Raw genomic sequence first — 17,447 nt, 5'->3', positions numbered from 1 at the left:
GCACAAGAACAGCAATCCCAAGTGTTCATTTTAATATCCAGGTCAAGCTCTAAATTACTTATGAAGCATCAAGAACCCTTTGAAGTCAGGACAGCAAGTCACAGAAGTTAACTATGAGGTCCAGGGAACACAAAGAGGCGGTGCACTTCAGGTATACCACCTCAATTTCCTGAAACTGTTGAGAGAGGAGGTCCTTGTTGCTCCAGCCAGGTTGCGATTTTGAAGCGTCTTTTCACACTAACGTCAAAGCACCACACTGGACCACAGCCCACATTAGGCCTGTCGCGATATTCGATATACCGACTTATCGTATGGTAAATGAAAACGAACTCTAATTTTTTTTATCGCGATTTTGGCATTTACTCACTGTACATCTACATAGGGAAGTCGCCAGAGTATTAGCTTGACCCACTGACTGAATAAAGCACCGCACTGTTTCCTGTCATCTCACGTGGCTCTCTGTCAGAGGCGGGGCCTCCCAGCATGCAACAGTTATCCAGCCAGGGTATCCACTGAATGAGGAAAAGACAGCACCACATTGCTCTGTTGTACAGACCATAGGCGTAGAATTGGGTATGGACATGTCCCTACCAATATCAAACGACGGCTGATATGTCCCTGCCAATATTTCTGATTGAAGGAAGGAAAAAAAAATAATTTTTTTCACGCTCCGTGCACGGTACACAAATGGTTACTGTAGGTTTCCACTGGGTGAAACACCACACCATATTCGCTCATGAATATTCGCTCTGGGGGCGTGGTCATGAAAACAGCAAGCACGTTTAGCTACCATGTCAATTAGCAAGTGCGGTTGCAGTGCAGTGACCGGCTGCTAGCTAGCAAATTGTCCTTGAGGAATGTAACATTAGATTAGCTTGTAAAATGAATCAGTTAACAACAGTTCGTATTCAGTGTGTAAAAATGACAACATACGAATATGACTTTTCTAAGACTACGTTCAGACTGCACCCTGAAACGACCCATATCCGATTTTTTTGCCCATATGCGACCTGTATCCGATTTGTTATTGACAATCTGAACGACACAGATCCGATTTTTTCACATGCGACCCAGGCCGCTTGGATATGTGGTCCTAAATCCGATGCATATCCGATATTTTCACGTGACTGCAGTCTGACCGGACAGGTCGCATTCATGCGACCTACACGTCATCAACAAGAGACAAACGTCACTATTCTGCGTTGGCTAATCCCACCTCTTTGGTGGAAAACAACAACATTTGTACAGTTTTCAGAATTTAAATAGACTTTTATAGAATTGATCAAGCTAATGGTGGATTTGGTAGGGACCTGGATGTTTATCTGTTAGCCTGATTAAATAAAACAGTTTCTATAACTGATTTATAACTTAAACCATCCTGTACCACATCGCCAAGTCTCGCCTTATCTCCATAGCAAACTGCACTGGTGTTTATGCACCTTGAGCCAGCGCTGAGAGAAGTTGCAGAATTCAGCTGGCTATAAACAATCTAAATAAATATTTATAAAAATGTAGAAAAAAAGTTTATTAATATGACGAAATAAATATGTGCAAATTATTAAGCCTGAATTAAGAGTTTGGTAATACAGCAGCCGTATCCCGAATGACTGCCTACTGAAGCTCGAGTGCACTATATAGAGTTTAAAAATCCATTACTTCCTAGTAACATGTAGTGCACTTGTATAGAAATTAGAGAGACATTTAGGAGTCAACCCTTGTTACCAGGCTACACGTTTTCATTTCAGTTCAGAAACAAAAACACACACGAGACATCACACTTTAACACTAACCAGATAATTAAACAAACAAACAAAAAAAGAAAATCATTAAACTTGAGTGCGCTTTTTTTTTTGTTTACGTATTAGGTAGATGTGCTTATTACGTGTCAATTTGCGCATGCGGGACACTTTTGGGTCGTTTTCCGTTCATATTGGAGATCGCATACAAGTCTCATATAATTGGTAATGTGAACGGCCTAACAAAAAAATCGGATTTCACAACAAATCGGATATGGGTCGTTTCAGGTTGCAGTCTGAACGTAGTGCAAGTTTGTGTGGCATGTAAATAACAATCCGACTTGATACTGACAAAAACTGGTGTTCATTAAGGTCACAAAGACATTATTAAATCATATCAAATTGTGCTAATGTTGGCTAATATTGCACCTAGTCTTGCTTGTGAAGCGCCTGCAAACTTTAGCAGCCCGCTAACCCTTAATTTGAAATGCTTCAGTTAAGACCTGCAGAGTGCCCTGATCAAGTTCATGTAACAACAACCTGACAGTGATGTGAACATTAAAAAGGTGTCTGGGCCACGAACAATCAAAACATTTTCACATAATAAGCATAACAGCCCCCACCTTCTTGATCAGAAAATTTTGGTTACTCCTGCTTCTCTTTTGAAAACATCACAGACCAAGTACATACACTGGTGCTTGAAAGTTTGTGAACCCTTTAGAATTTTCTATATTTCTGCATAAATATGACCTAAAACATAATCAGACTTTCACACAAGTCCTAAAAGTAGATAAAGAGAACCCAGTTAAACAAATGAGACAAAAATATTATACTTGGTCATTTATTTATTGAGGAAAATGATCCAATATTATATATCTGTGGGTGGCAAAAGTATGTGAACCTCTAGGATTAGCAGTTAATTTGAAGGTGAAATTAAAGTCCGGTGTTTTCAGATCAATGGGATGACAATCAGATGTGAGTGGGCACACTGTTTTATTTAAAGAACAGGGATCTATCAAAGTCTGATCTTCACAACACATGTTTGTGGAAGTGAATCATGGCACGAACAAAGGAGATTTCTGAGGACCTCAGAAAAAGCAGGTGTTGATGCTCATCAGGCTGGAAAAGGTTACAAAACCATCTCTAAAGAATTTGGACTCCACCAACCCACAGTCAGACAGATTGTGTACAAATGGAGGAAATTCAAGACCATTGTTACCCTCCCCAGGAGTGGTCGACCAACAAAGATCACTCCAAGAGCAAGGCGTATAATAGTCGACGAGGTCACAAAGGACCCCAGAGTAACTTCTAAGGTGGGGTTTACATTAGACCGTATCAGCGGATCATCAGATTAACGTTTTTAAAAACGATTAGCGTGCACACAGCAACGCCAATACACGATTCGCGTGCACACAGCAACACCAATACACGGATACGCTAATCATATGACTAATTAGACGGCACGTAAGTTGAAATGTAATGCGTAAATAAATCTCTCCTCAGCGGCTCGGCTCCGCAGGCATCCTGCGCTCCAATCACTCCGCCCTGAACAGCAAGTGCCATCTGGAGGGTGCGCACTCCCCGGCCCTGCACAGCTCACAGAGCGCGCGAGTGAAGCGCACGAGCAGTGATCCCTGTATGTGTGATCCCTGTATGTGTGATCCCAGTGCATATCGGGCATGCGCAAGTCACTTACCACTTGCAAGTGGAAGGATGGCAAGCCTAAAGACAATCATAACTACACAATGGGCAGTATTTGCATCAGTATTTGCAGTATCTTCATGCTTTTATACTCTTTAATGAAAGGTGATACAAGGCGGAAGCCCACGCCGTTTTTCAGCAGTCGCGTCACATGACCAACGCCAGCGAATCAGGAAGGTGGATGTCACAGTGACGTTGTCCAATGACGACGTCACCTAGAGCTCAGTACAGCGTATCCTCGTATCTCAATGTTTACACAGCACCGGATCAGATACGAACTGGGTTGAATACGTGGGCCCTGGCGGATTCCCGTTTCCCGGCGTTTTAATGTGAACGGACAGTGCATCCGAGAAGAAAACAAGACAGATACGGTCTAATGTAAACTTGGCCTAAGGAACTAAAGGCCTCCCTCACATTGGCTAATGTTCATGAGTCCACCATCAGGAGAACACTCAACAACAATGGTGGGTATGGCAGGGTTGCAAGGAGAAAACCACTGCTCTCCAAAAAGAACATTGCTGCTCATCTGCAGTTTGCTAGAGATCACGTGGACAAGCCAGAAGGCGATTGGAAAAATGTTTTCTGGACTGACGAGACCAAAATAGAACTTTTTGGTTTAAATGAGAAGCGTTATGTTTGGAGAAAGGAAAACAATGCATTCCAGCATAAGAACCTTATCCCATCTGTGAAACTTGGTGGTGGTAGTATCATGGTTTGGGCCTGTTTTGCTGCATCTGGGCCAGGATGGCTTGCAATCATTGATGGAACAATGAATTCTGAATTATACCAGCGAATTCTAAAGGGAAATGTCAGGACATCTGTCCATGAACTGAATCTCAAGAGAAGGTGGGTCATGCAGCAAGACAACAACCCTAAGCACACAAGTCGTTCTACCAAAGAATGGTTAAAGAAAAATAAAGTTAATGTTTTGGAATGGCCAAGTCAAAGTCCTAACCTTAATGCAATCAAAATGTTGTGGAAGGACCTGAAGTGAGCAGTTCATGTGAGGAAACCCACCAACATCCCAGAGTTGAAGCTGTTCTGTACAGTGAAATGGGCTAAAATTCCTCCAAGCCAGTGTGCAGGACTGATCAACAGTTACCGGAAACATTTAGTTGCAGTTATTGCTGCACAAGGGGGTCACACCAGATACTCACAGCAAATGTTCACATACTTTTGCCACTCACATATGTAATATTGGATAATTTTCCTCAATAAATGACCAAGTATAATATTTTTGTCTCATTTGTTTAACTGGGTTCTCTTTATTTACTTTTAGGACTTGGGTGAAAATCTGATGAGGTCATATTTATGCAGATATAGAAAATTCTAAAGGGTTCACAAACTTTCAAGCACCACTGTACATACGCTGAGCTGATTGGTTTTCGATGGGGTTCATTTGAAAGCTGTAGGCTGAAAACTTTTCTCTGTAGAATCCTGTCACTACCTCCTCTCCCTCCCCTCTGGGCTCAAGAAGACAACCAAAGGGCAATAATATAACAATAACCAATCAGAATTCAGATACATTCTGTTGCCAAGTAAAACTGTAACCTTTCAATGCGTCAAAAGAGTTCTAGAGACCTCGTCCTATTTTACCATTAGATCAATCACATATCAGCTTAAACTAGCATATCAGGTTAAACTAGGTTTTAATTAGTTAAAGATCACACAGAAGATAGCCTACTCCCCCTGCCAGCCTAATGGAACGTAGTGTTTAAGGCTCTGTATGGGTTTTACTTCCATTTATGAGGGAAAAGAACATACTCCCTCCCTCCCGACAGTCAAGGAGTTATTTGTTTGTAAAACACATTTGCAAATTGGTAGAATGAGTTAATCACATGCAAGATTTGCAATTAATCAAATGAATTGCATATGATTATTCATGAATTACTACAGTTCTGAACTTCAAATTTTAAAAGTCTGGACTTTGGAGAGATGATGGATACTCTTTTGGTGGAACACAATGGAGCAAAATATTATGACCCTCTAATGCTGACCTGAAGTTGGCACCACCAGGCGTTGGCATTGGGTTTATGTTCCCACCAATGTTAATACCAAACCTACACCCTTGCCTACATGTTATCTCGTTCTAATTGTCAGGGCTCTAAATTCTTTTTTTTTTTTCCCCACCAGCCAGCCGGACTAGTTACCTTCCAAAGTAACTAGCCAAACAGAAAATCATCTCATCATCTCTAGCCACTTTATCCTTCTACAGGGTCGCAGGCAAGCTGGAGCCTATCCCAGCTGACTATGGGCGAAAGGCGGGGTACACCCTGGACAAGTCGCCAGGTCATCACAGGGCTGACACATAGACACAGACAACCATTCACACTCACATTCACACCTACGGTCAATTTAGAGTCACCAGTTAACCTAACCTGCATGTCTTTGGACTGTGGGGGAAACCGAAGCACCCAGAGGAAACCCACGCGGACACGGGGAGAACATGCAAACTCTGCACAGAAAGGCCCTCGCCGGCCATGGGGCTCGAACCCAGGACCTTCTTGCTGTGAGGCGACAGCGCTAACCACTACACCACCATGCCGCCAACAGAAAATCAACTAGCCAAAATTTGTTCATGTATGAATTTTACTTCTGTCAAAAATAACACAAAAGAGAGTAGTTACCACTGTTCATGACTATGTGCATTTATTTCAAGACCCGAGTATTTTGATACTGTTGTTAAAGACATACAGTGGGGCAAAAAAGTATTTAGTCAGTCACCAATTGTGCAAGTTCTCCCACTTAAAAACATGAGAGAGGCTTGTAAGGCCAAAAAAAAAAAAAAAAAAAAAAAAAAAAAAAAGAAGTGTTTCCGGTTACGTAGATTTCAAAACTAGGGTCGGTAGGCAGACATTTTTTTTTTCAAGATGGCTGCCATAACCTATATTTAGACAGGAATAATTTCACAAAATATAATGAATTTCTTTGCAGGTCACCTGAATTACCACCTTCTGATGAATCTGATGCAGCATGAGACACCTTTTAACATGAATTTTTCTGTAAATATAACAGCTCAATACACCATGAGAGAGAGAGAGGAGAGAGAGAGAGAGAGAGAGAGAGAGAGAAGCCCCTCCCCTCTTTGCTCCCTGAGTGGAGCTCGTCTCCTTGGTAACGGTGCAGGGAAAAGCCACAATATAACAAGCAAAGAGCGCCTTTTCTCTCAGAGTTCCCTCTCCTCGAACAACGCTGATTTACACGGAAACGAAAGGAGCTATTCACAAAATTCTTTCGCACTGAGTGCTACAAGGCTCCCATGAACACGTATGTAATTTTTTTTGTCCCTACTGTAAAAAATGTGGACACTAGAGCGAGTTAAAAACAAGTGACTTTTCTGATTTTGCAGTAAAAGCGCTGCCACGTTTATAATGTGAGTCTATGGGAGAGCGCAGCTGTCCTCTCCTTACTTTCAGCCTTCTCATTCAAAAACTGTAAATCCTATCGCTCAGGGAGACACTTGTCTTGATTCACACAATGTGTGACTACAACTTTTGAGAAAGTTGTGTGTGTAGAGTGAAAATTGTGGCTGAGAAAACAGTTTAAATGAGAAAGTTAGAGCTTTTTTTTCAAGCTGCCTACACTCTAAACTAGTGAGCTCCACTGGTGTGTAACGCAATAGACACCCATTATAAAGTCTGAATTTCTCCAGATTTGCTCATGGTGTTTGATCTGTGACTGATCAAAAAGTATAGAACCTAGCAAAAAAGTTGAATGTCAGATCCACACAGGAGAATTTTGTCTCCGTTTTAAAGTTTGAATCATGTCTCTAGGTGAAAGACAAAATAAGCGTTATCTCTGCTTCTGTTCCCTCCGACGGCCCCGACACACTACTGCCTCCGCCGAGTGTGCGCACACACACCGCATGTCGGGGCCGCGGACAAGTTACTCTCCCTTGATCAACAAAGTCTGCGGGGAATTTGTGGTTATTATCGGTACAAACAGCGCGAATCACAACTTAAATGAGTGCGGTTCAGTTTGACATTATTGTCAGTCCGTTAGATAAACATTTAATTTTATTAAAATCGAAAATTAATATTTAGAGCCTGTGGGCTACAAAAATAAGTCATTAAAGTAGCCGGCTGGACTTAATTGTGTAGTCGGCTGTATGGCCGGCAGCCGGCGCTTGTGGAAAGCCCTGATCTTCCCAGGGAGTGACGACAACTTCCGGTTCACGTGGTTGGGTTATATGTAAAAGTCGCGACTGGGAAAAAAACGAAAAAAAAGTTTAGGGTCGGGCGTTACAGATTAGGGTCGGTCGGGTAACCGGAAACACACACTTTTTTTTTTTGGCCTAATTTTCATCGTAGGTATACCTCAACTATGAGAGACAAAATGAGAAAAAAAAATCCAGAAAATCACATTGTCTGATTTTTAAAGAATTTATTTGCAAATTATGGTGGAAAATCAGTATTTGGTCAATAACAAAAGTTCATCTCAATACTTTGTTATATACCCTTTGTTGGCAATGACAGAGGTCAAACGTTTTCTGTAAGTCTTCACAAGGTTTTCACACACTGCTGCTGGTATTTTGGCCCATTCCTCCATGCAGATCTCCTCTAGAGCAGTGATGTTTTGGGGCTGTCGCTGTGCAACACAGATTTTCAACTCCCTCTAAAGATTTTCTATGGGGTTGAGATGTGGAGACTGGCTAGGCCACTCCAGGACCTTGAAATGCTTCTTACGAAGCCACTCCTTCGTTGCCCAGGCGGTGTGTTTGGGATTATTGTCATGCTGAAAGACCCAGCCACGTTCCATCTTCAATGCCCTTGCTGATGGAAGGAGGTTTTCACTCAAAATCTCACAATACATGGCCCCATTCATTCTTTCTTTTACAGGGATCAGTCGTCCTGGTCCCTTTGCAGAAAAACAGCCCCAAAGCATGATGTTTCCACCCCCATGCTTCACAGTAGGGTCATTCCATGCCAAATCAACAAATATCTGACAAATGTATGCTCGACCATCTCAGATTTCAGTGAAATTTGGAGGGCTCAGAGATACTATTAAAAGAAGTTAATCCCCAAAGTTTGAGCTTCCTATCTCCAATGGTTTCAGAGATACAGGCATTTGAATTTTTCTTTTTGCATTTTGCTCAAAACATACATATTTCAAAGTGTAATATAATCTTTATTATGCAAGATAGAAATTTTGCACAGAGAGACTCAATGTCTTGTACTACAAGCTTCAACTTAGAATTTCAATGGTCATTGTATATTAGATGGTGATTTTAACAAGGAAATTAAAAAGACAAATTTGCATTTTTAACTTACTCTGGAAGCTTGCCTGTGGCAGTAATGCTTAAACTAAGAATGTTATTCAAATCTACACAGAAATATCTACCAATTTCAGTTTTACCAAGTCTCCACTATTCCTAGTTTGTCTGTAATAGGGTTTTGAAATTCGCCGATTTCTAAAACATGCCATTTTCAGTAGCAAGAAATCCAATGTGGGATAGCAGTTAGGAACTTTGTAAATTTTTTTCAGTAATCCCCAAGACCCATATTTTATATTTCCAAATTTTTGTTCTGTCTCTCTCAAGTATTTTTAAACTACAGGGGTTTAAAAAAAATCCATTTTCACCAAATTCGAATTTTTGATATATTTTTATATAACTGATATTTGAGGGTTAATAAATGCTTCAATAAGGCTCAAGTAGGTTAGGAGACATGTTTCTTCAATTTTAAATAAAATTTCAATTAATGCTCAGTATTAATTATTTGTAAACCTAGATTTTAATCTAGGGCGGCACGGTGGTGTAGTGGTTAGTGCTGTCGCCTCACAGCAAGAAGGTCCTGGGTTCGAGCCCCGGGGCCGGCGAGGGCCTTTCTGTGTGGAGTTTGCATGTTCTCCCCGTGTCCACGTGGGTTTCCTCCGGGTGCTCCGGTTTCCCCCACAGTCCAAAGACATGCAGGTTAGGTTAACTGGTGACTCTAAATTGACCGTAGGTGTGAATGTGAGTGTGAATGGTTGTCTGTGTCTATGTGTCAGCCCTGTGATGACCTGGCAACTTGTCCAGGGTGTACCCCGCCTTTCGCCCGTAGTCAGCTGGGATAGGCTCCAGCTCGCCTGCGACCCTGTAGAAGGATAAACCGGCTAGAGATAATGAGATGAGATTTTAATCTAAGACTGTGTAACATTAGCAATCAATGACCAGCTATTGTGTACCAGTCAACAGCCAGCCTCATCAATATCAACACAGCACAATAGGTGACCTTTGATACCAGAACAGGTGGCTCGTATCTTATAGTTTTAGAGTCTGTAAACTGCATACTTGTTCAGATAACATTATATTGCTTGGATTATATTAAATACATTGTAATACAGAGCACTGAGAAAATTTACCAATGTTATTAACTGAATGTTTCTTTGCAAGGATTGGATATTTTGAATAGTTGACTAGGGAATTTAATTGTAGTTGCTTTCAATTTGAGATCAGTATAAATGAGTTTGTTCTTAGACATCTAGAAATGGCTGAACTTCCTCCCTGTTCTATAGGAATTGGACTAAAGAAAGATTCTGACTGCCATAAACTAACATACAACAGAAATTCTAAGTTAAATACACTCTCTCAGTATAGTTTGGAGCAAATTTCATTAATTAAACAGAGAACTGAACTTGAGAACATTTCAAGCACAGACACAGTATGTCTGCATCATGAGAAACTGTTTCTGATGAAATATGAAGTGCTACAGAAAAGTTGTTGTGATCCATATGAAAGGCACAAGAAAAAAGTTAAAACAGAATTACGTTCAATTCTTCCTGAAACAGCAGATTCACTTTCAAAACTGATAAATAAAAATATTAAACCTGGACAAAAATTGTGTTCTAAATGTTCACAGAGAGTGAAAGAACATAAGCCAAGCAGATTCAGCAAGTTCTACAGAATCAGAACAAGAGAGCATGTGTGTAGATGTGGATCCAACATACACTGGTGAGGTAGCTGAATCACTTGACAAAAGCCTTGTGTCAATTGGTTGCTCTCCACTGAAAATTGCCAAGTATAGCCACAAACAGAAAGCTGCATATGGCAAAGCAAAGCTGCAACGAGTAGAAGAAACTTTACGTTCTAAAATGAAATTTTATTAATTAATGAAATTTGCTCCAAACTATACTGAGAGAGTGTATTTAACTTACAATTTCTGTTGTATGTTAGTTTATGGCAGTCAGAATCTTTCTTTGGTCCAATTCCTATAGAACAGGGAGGAAGTTCAGCCATTTCTAGATGTCTAAGAACAAACTCATTTATACTGATCTCAAATTGAAAGCAACTACAATTAAATTCCCTAGTCAACTGTTCAAAATATCCAATCCTTGCAAAGAAACACATTCAGTTAATAACATTGGTAAATTTTCTCAGTGCTCTGTATTACAATGTATTTAATATAATCCAAGCAATATAATGTTATCTGAACAAGTATGCAGTTTACAGACTCAAACTATAAGATATGAGCCACCTGTTCTGGTATCAAAGGTCACCTATTGTGCTGTGTTGATATTGATAAGGCTGGCTGTTGACTGGTACACAATAGCTGGTCATTGATTGCTAATGTTACACAGTCTTAGATTAAAATCAATTTACAAACAATTAATACTGAGCATTAATTGAAATTTTATTTAAAATTGAGGAAGAAACATGTCTCCTAACCTACCTGAGCCTTATTGAAGCATTTATTAACCCTCAAATATCACTTAAATGAAAATATATCAAAAATTCGAATTTGGTGAAAATGGATTTTTTTAAACCCCTGTAGTTTAAAAATACTCGAGAGACACAGAACAAAAATTTGGAAATATAAAATATGGGTCTTGGGGATTACTGAAAAAAATTTACAAGTTCCTAACTGCTACCCCACATTGGATTTCTTGCTACTGAAAATGGCATGTTTTAGAAATTGGCGAATTTCAAAACCCTATTACAGACAAACTAGGAATAGTGGAAACTTGGTAAAACTGAAATTGGTAGATATTTCTGTCTAGATTTGAACAACATTCTTAGTTTAAGCATGACTGCCACAGGCAAGCTTCCAGAATGAGTTAAAAATGCAAAAAATGCAAATTTGTCTTTTTAATTTCCTTGTTAAAATCACCATCTAATATACAATGACCATTGAAATTCTAAGTTGATGCTTGTAGTACAAGACATCGAGTCTCTCTGTGCAAAATTTTAGGTTTCTATCTTGCATAATAAAGATTATATTGCACTTTGAAATATGTATGTTTTGAGCAAAAAACAAAAAAAATCGAAAAATTCAAATGCCTGTATCTCTGAAACCGTTGGAGATAGGAAGCTCAAGTTTTGGGGATTAACTTCTTTTAATAGTATCTCTGAGCCCTCCAAATTTCATTGAAATCTGAGATGGTCGAGCATAACCTCTTGTTGATTTGGCATGGAATGATCCAGTAGGTATGGTGTTCTTTGGATGCAACTCAGCATTCTTTCTCCTCCAAACACGACAAGTTGAGTTTTTACCAAAAAGTTCTATTTTGGTTTCATCTGACCATATGACATTCTCCCAATCCTCTTCTGGATCACCCAAATGCTCTCTAGCAAACCTCAGATGGGCCTGCACATGTACTGGCCAGGCATGCAAACTGGTCAGGGGTGAAAAAGGTGAGAAGGATGCACGGGGACACGGCACGCGTGCAAAAGTACATTTCGTAGTCTACGTTACAAAAAAAATTGCAACCAGTGACATCTTGAATTTAATACAGGACAAAATAACTTTCCATAAACATGTCTTAATAAGTTACTGTTGAGTGGCCGGTAAATTGTACCATTTATTTGTCAGTGGCCGGTAAAGTTTGATATTTTGTGAAGTTAATTTTCACCCCTGTGTACAACACAGTGGGCTATTTACAAAAAGGTATATATTACTGCCTGTGCTATCTAAGGCTACGTTCACACTGCAGGCTGAAGTGACTCAAATCCGATCTTTTCGCCCATATGTGACCTGCATCCAATCTTTTATTGACAATATGAACGACACAGATCCGATTTTTTCAAATCCGACCCAGGCCGTTTGGATATGTGGTGCTAATTCCGATTCCTATCCGCTCTTTTCATATGCGACTTCAGTCTGAACCGCCAGGTTGCATTCATCCGACTTACACGTCATCAACAAGCCACAAACGTCACTATTCTGCGCTGAAGTAGGCGGCAGGTCTCTCAAAAAAAGTTACAACAACATGGCGCATAATCACGGGCGCAGATAGAGGGTGGGATGAGTCATATTTAAATTCACCTCGTTCGGTCCCCCCCACTTATAGGGAGGAAAAAACGTCTATGCTGTCTTTCTTTGCATAAGGCAAACCTCACGGAAAAATCAAAAGACTAATTACCATTCGGTTTATTAAGGTGCACAGCAGTGTATACATAGTTGCAACAACTCACATAAAATAAAGACTGATATTCGGTTGGTTGAGCTGCGCAGACTGCACAGGTTGCGAGCTCGAGCTTGGTTGCTATGGTTACTAACAACAAGTTTGACAGGCATATCGGGGTTGGGGTTGGTTTGCTGGCAGCTTTGTCCCCCCCAGTTTTTTGTCCCCCCCAGTTCAAAAAACGTATCTGCGCCCCTGCGCATGACATCAATGTGAGGGACGCTTCGGGCTGTGAAGGTTCTGAATCTTCTCAATGGAAGGACGCAGAGGTTAGGGAGCTGATTTCCATTTGGGGGGATGCAGCTATTCAAGCTAGATTGGATGAGTCATACAGCAACCGGGCGGTTTTACTTCCGTAAACACTGGCCATGCTCACTGCGTGTGACGTCGTCGTATCCTGCAGTGCGCATGCGGAACACTTTTAGGTCGCTTTTCGTTCATACTGAGGATCACATACAAGTCGCATATATTTGTTAATGTGAACGACCTCACAAAAAAAACGGATTTCACAAAAAAATCGGAATTGAGCATTAAGCCTTGCAGTGTGAACGTAGCTTAACAGACCTACCCCAGAGGACACACCTGGCCAATCCCTGTCTGTCAATTTTCTTAAAGACATCACCTATGTGAAATCAGGGGCGGATCTAGAAAAATATTTATGGGGTGGCAAGAGGGGGGCAGGAATTTTTGAGGGGTGGCAACGTATTACAGACATGTATATATACTGAATTTAATCACAGTTTGACGACAAATAGTATGTACACACTACAAAAGGGCACAGACTGCCATTTACAAACTCATACAGATAAACTTAATCTCATGCCTTTATTGTTCACGAAGAACACACATTCTCAGATGAGGTCTATACCGTTTCTGGACAGTTTTATACTGTATATGCAAAAGAACAGACACTAAAAAACAACAATAACAACACTGCTTCAAGTTCAGCATGATTTAAGCCATTTACACCAGTGTCACATTTTATAGTTTTTTTTCCACACGCTTTGTAAAGGCTCACCAGTGAGCATAACATGACCTTGTCATGCCTACAACAGCTGAATGCGGCGATTTCCATGTTGCTCAGCAAAACGCTTTACAAATTTATCAAGATCTAATGCTTTTGTGCGCTTTGATTCAATGCTGAGTACAGCCAAACTTGATAGTCTCTTTTCTGTCATAGTCAACCGCAAATAAGTCTTTATGAGCCTGAGAGATGAAAAACTTCGTTCACAGGATGCACTGCTCACAGGCAAGACAACCGCTATTTTACACAACCTGAACAACTCAAAAAAAAACAACATCATCATCTTGGTATGGGTCCAAAAACAGTGAACTCCATGAGAGTGGTAGGACTCTCCTGTTCCCCCTTTTTTCTGTCTAGTACTCTCCTCGTCTGATGTAACGCTGGTTACGGATGTAACCGTGGTTCTATGAATAGTGGAAGACCGCCAGAGGCAGTTCTTATAGTGGAAATATCATGCGCTCGCGCATGGCAACGAGAACTTATTGATTTGTTGTCATCTCGTGACGTCATGACGCCCAATGTAACAAAACCTGTCAACGAGTCATGATCCGTCTTAATGGTCATTCTCGCAATTCCGAGTGACCCAAGACTCTGGCGGTCTTCCACTATTCATAGAACCACGGTTACATCCGTAACCAGCGTTCTATTTCATACTTCCAGACCGCCAGAGGCAGTTCTTATAGTGGAAGACTTATACAACCAAGTCACGAGGAATAACACAATCCAGTCAGTCCTTCAATTGAACTCAAAGCCTTTATTGATAAACAATGCATGCATCACACCTAGACATCACTAGGGAGCAAAGCTGAAGAAACTGGCGGAAGTGGCACCACATTCACACGGTAAAACCTGGAAAAGGTACACGGTGATGACCAAGTAGCCGCAGAACAGATATCAACAAGAGAAATTCCTCTTAATGCAGCCCAAGATGTCGCAACAGCACGCGTTGAGTGGCATCTTGCAGAAGCAGGAGCTGTTTTATCAGCAAAGCGGTAGGCACTGGTAATGGCCTCCGAAACCCAGTGTGCCAGTCTCTGTTTTGAAAGGGGTGCTCCTTTCCCACACTCCCCAAAACGGATAAACAACTGGTCTGTTTTTCGCCACTGAGCAGTCTGAGAAACATACTGGCGCAAAGCACGCACCGGACACAGTTCAGAGCGGGGCTCATCATCAGGGCGGAATGCCGCCAGAACAATCGGCTGATTAGCAAACTGAGGGGAAAGCACCTTTGGTAGAAAAGCAGGATTAGGCCATAATGTCACCTGACTGTCTTCTGGTCCCCAACACATACACTGAGCACTAACAGAAAGAGCATGAAGTTCACTAACTCTCTTGGTAGAAGTGATAGCCAACAAGAACGCAGTCTTGATAGAAAGCCACTTAATCTCTGCCTGCTCTAAAGGCTCGAATGGTGGAGAACACAATCCATTCAGAACAGTGTGCAAGTCCCAAGAAGCACAATCCGTTCGCGGGCGCGGGTGTAGTCGTTGGGCACCCTTCATAAAAGCTACCACTAACTTGTGAGCACCCAATGAAACCCCTTCAGTTGGTGCCCTGTAGGCAGCCAGTGCTGCGACATATACTCTCAAGGTGGCAGGAGAGCGACCATTATCCAGCAGATGTTGAAGAAAATCAAGAATTGTTACCACAGGACATTCAAGGGGGTTCAAAGAATGAGTAGTGCACCAGGTAGTGAAAAGCTTCCATCTGTTTTCATACATTGTCCTAGTAGATTGAGCACGAGCATTCAGAACAGTGTGCCTAACCCCTTCTGAACAGTCCATGACACTTTGGTTCCCCCCAGTGGCCAAACCCAGAGTTTCAGCCTGTCTGGACAAGGGTGCCAGAGCTGCCCCTCCATTTGGGACAGAAGATCCTTCCTCATTGGCAATGGCCGGGGAGGCCCCACGGTTAGAGTCAGTAGTAAGTGAAACCAAGGCATGCTCGGCCATCTGAGCGCTACCAAGAGCACCCTGTGGCCCATTTCCCGTACTCGATTGAGCACACCCCAGATCAGTGGAATAGGTGGGAACGCAAACAGTAGCACATCCGGCCACTCGTGAGTCAGAGCATCCCTGCCCAGTGACTCCAGTTCTGCCATCTCTGCATACCACAGAGGGCAATGTGTTGTCTCCTTGGACGCGAACAAGTCTACTGTCGCTGTGCCATAAGTGTTCCAAATTTTCTGCACGACCTCCTTGTGCAAGTGCCAGTCTCCTGCCCTCTGTCTCCTCCGGGACAGTGCATCGGGCACCACATTGAGGTGACCTGGAATGTGTGTTGCACGGAGGGAGAGGAAACGCGTTTCTGCCCAAGTCAGGAGTGCCTGTGTCAGACAAAGAGAGGGAAGGGACCTTGTGCCTCCCTGGTGATTTATGTGAAACACCACAGAGGTGTTGTCTGTCCTCACCATCACATGTTTTCCCCTCAGAACACTCTCGAAATGCTTGAGAGTCAGGAAAACAGCTTGTAGTTCGAGAACATTGATATGGCAGCGTTTCATGTGAGGATCCCATTGACCGCTTACCCCCTGACATGACGCAAAAGGCGGCTGGTGTCCGCCATCGCTTGTTCCTGGGTTGCTGCACATAGCAGCCAGTCGTCCAAGTACGGCAGGACTAACATGCCTTCCGCTTGGAGAGGTTCCAGTGCAGTCTGGATGCACTTTGTGAACACCCGGGGGGCTAGAGAGAGTCCAAATGGAAGAACTCTGTATTGGTAGGCCTTGTGTTGAAAACTGAAACGGAGAAACTGCCTGTGCTCCTCTGCAATGGGCACATGGAAATAGGCCTCCTTTAAGTCTATCGTCACAAACCATGTGCCTGGTTCTATGGCTCGAACAACATCCATAGTGCACAACATCCGGGAAGGTAAATGCTTGAGGAACCTGTTCACATGTCTTAAATCTAGGATGGGCCTGAACCTGCCATCCTTTTTGGAACTAGAAAATAACGGGAGTAGAGACTCTCCACCTGAACTTGGGGGTCTACCTCCTCTATGGCGCCTTTCTGCAGTAACTGCTGAACTTCTGCAGTAAGCGCTAGAACTTGCCCTGGGTCCTTTACTACCGTAGGACAAACGCGGGCACAAGGTTGTGGTCGACGGCGAAACTGTAGGCGGTAACCTTTTCGAGCGTCTCGAGAAGCCACTCGTTGGGAGTTATTTCTCTCCAGCGCTGAATATGGACCACTGAAAAATGAGTCGCCGTCGACCCCAGGCAGTCAGCGCCGTCTGCTCGCTGGTTCATTGGCTTTGGGGGGGCGCTGGCGTGGAGGCTGCCGTGCAGGCCAGGGGCGTGAGCGTTGGTTCGAAGCGCCATGATGGGCCAAGTGTGTAGGCCCGGCGTGCTGGCCACGGAAGAACCTGTTAGGACTGCGTGCTGGCACCGGCTGTGGGGAAGCCTGGCGGTTCGGACGTACACTTACTCGAGGGTCGTCAAAGCCTGAACGCCGTGCAGCATGCTGAGAGCGTGACTCTGCAACCCGCACTCTTCTCTCCAGGGCCTCCTGTGCGGCTGGCCCGAACAGGTGGCCCGGCGTAAGCGGCAATTGGCGCAGGTTGTTACGACAAGCTTCTGGTAAGGACGACTGTGCTAGCCACACTTG

At 42.6% G+C, this 17,447-nt stretch overlaps 1 protein-coding gene across 4 annotated transcripts in view; it reads right to left on the bottom strand.

Moving 5' to 3' along the window:
* Positions 1 to 17,447, bottom strand: part of urb1 (URB1 ribosome biogenesis homolog) — a 430,640-nt gene that overhangs the window by 390,237 nt on the left and 22,956 nt on the right. The gene's annotated exons all lie outside the window — the stretch shown is intronic.

Source organism: Neoarius graeffei, chromosome 23 (genome assembly GCF_027579695.1).
Source record: "Neoarius graeffei isolate fNeoGra1 chromosome 23, fNeoGra1.pri, whole genome shotgun sequence".
NCBI lineage: Eukaryota > Metazoa > Chordata > Actinopteri > Siluriformes > Ariidae > Neoarius > Neoarius graeffei.
This window is presented reverse-complemented; position numbering and strand designations above follow the sequence as displayed.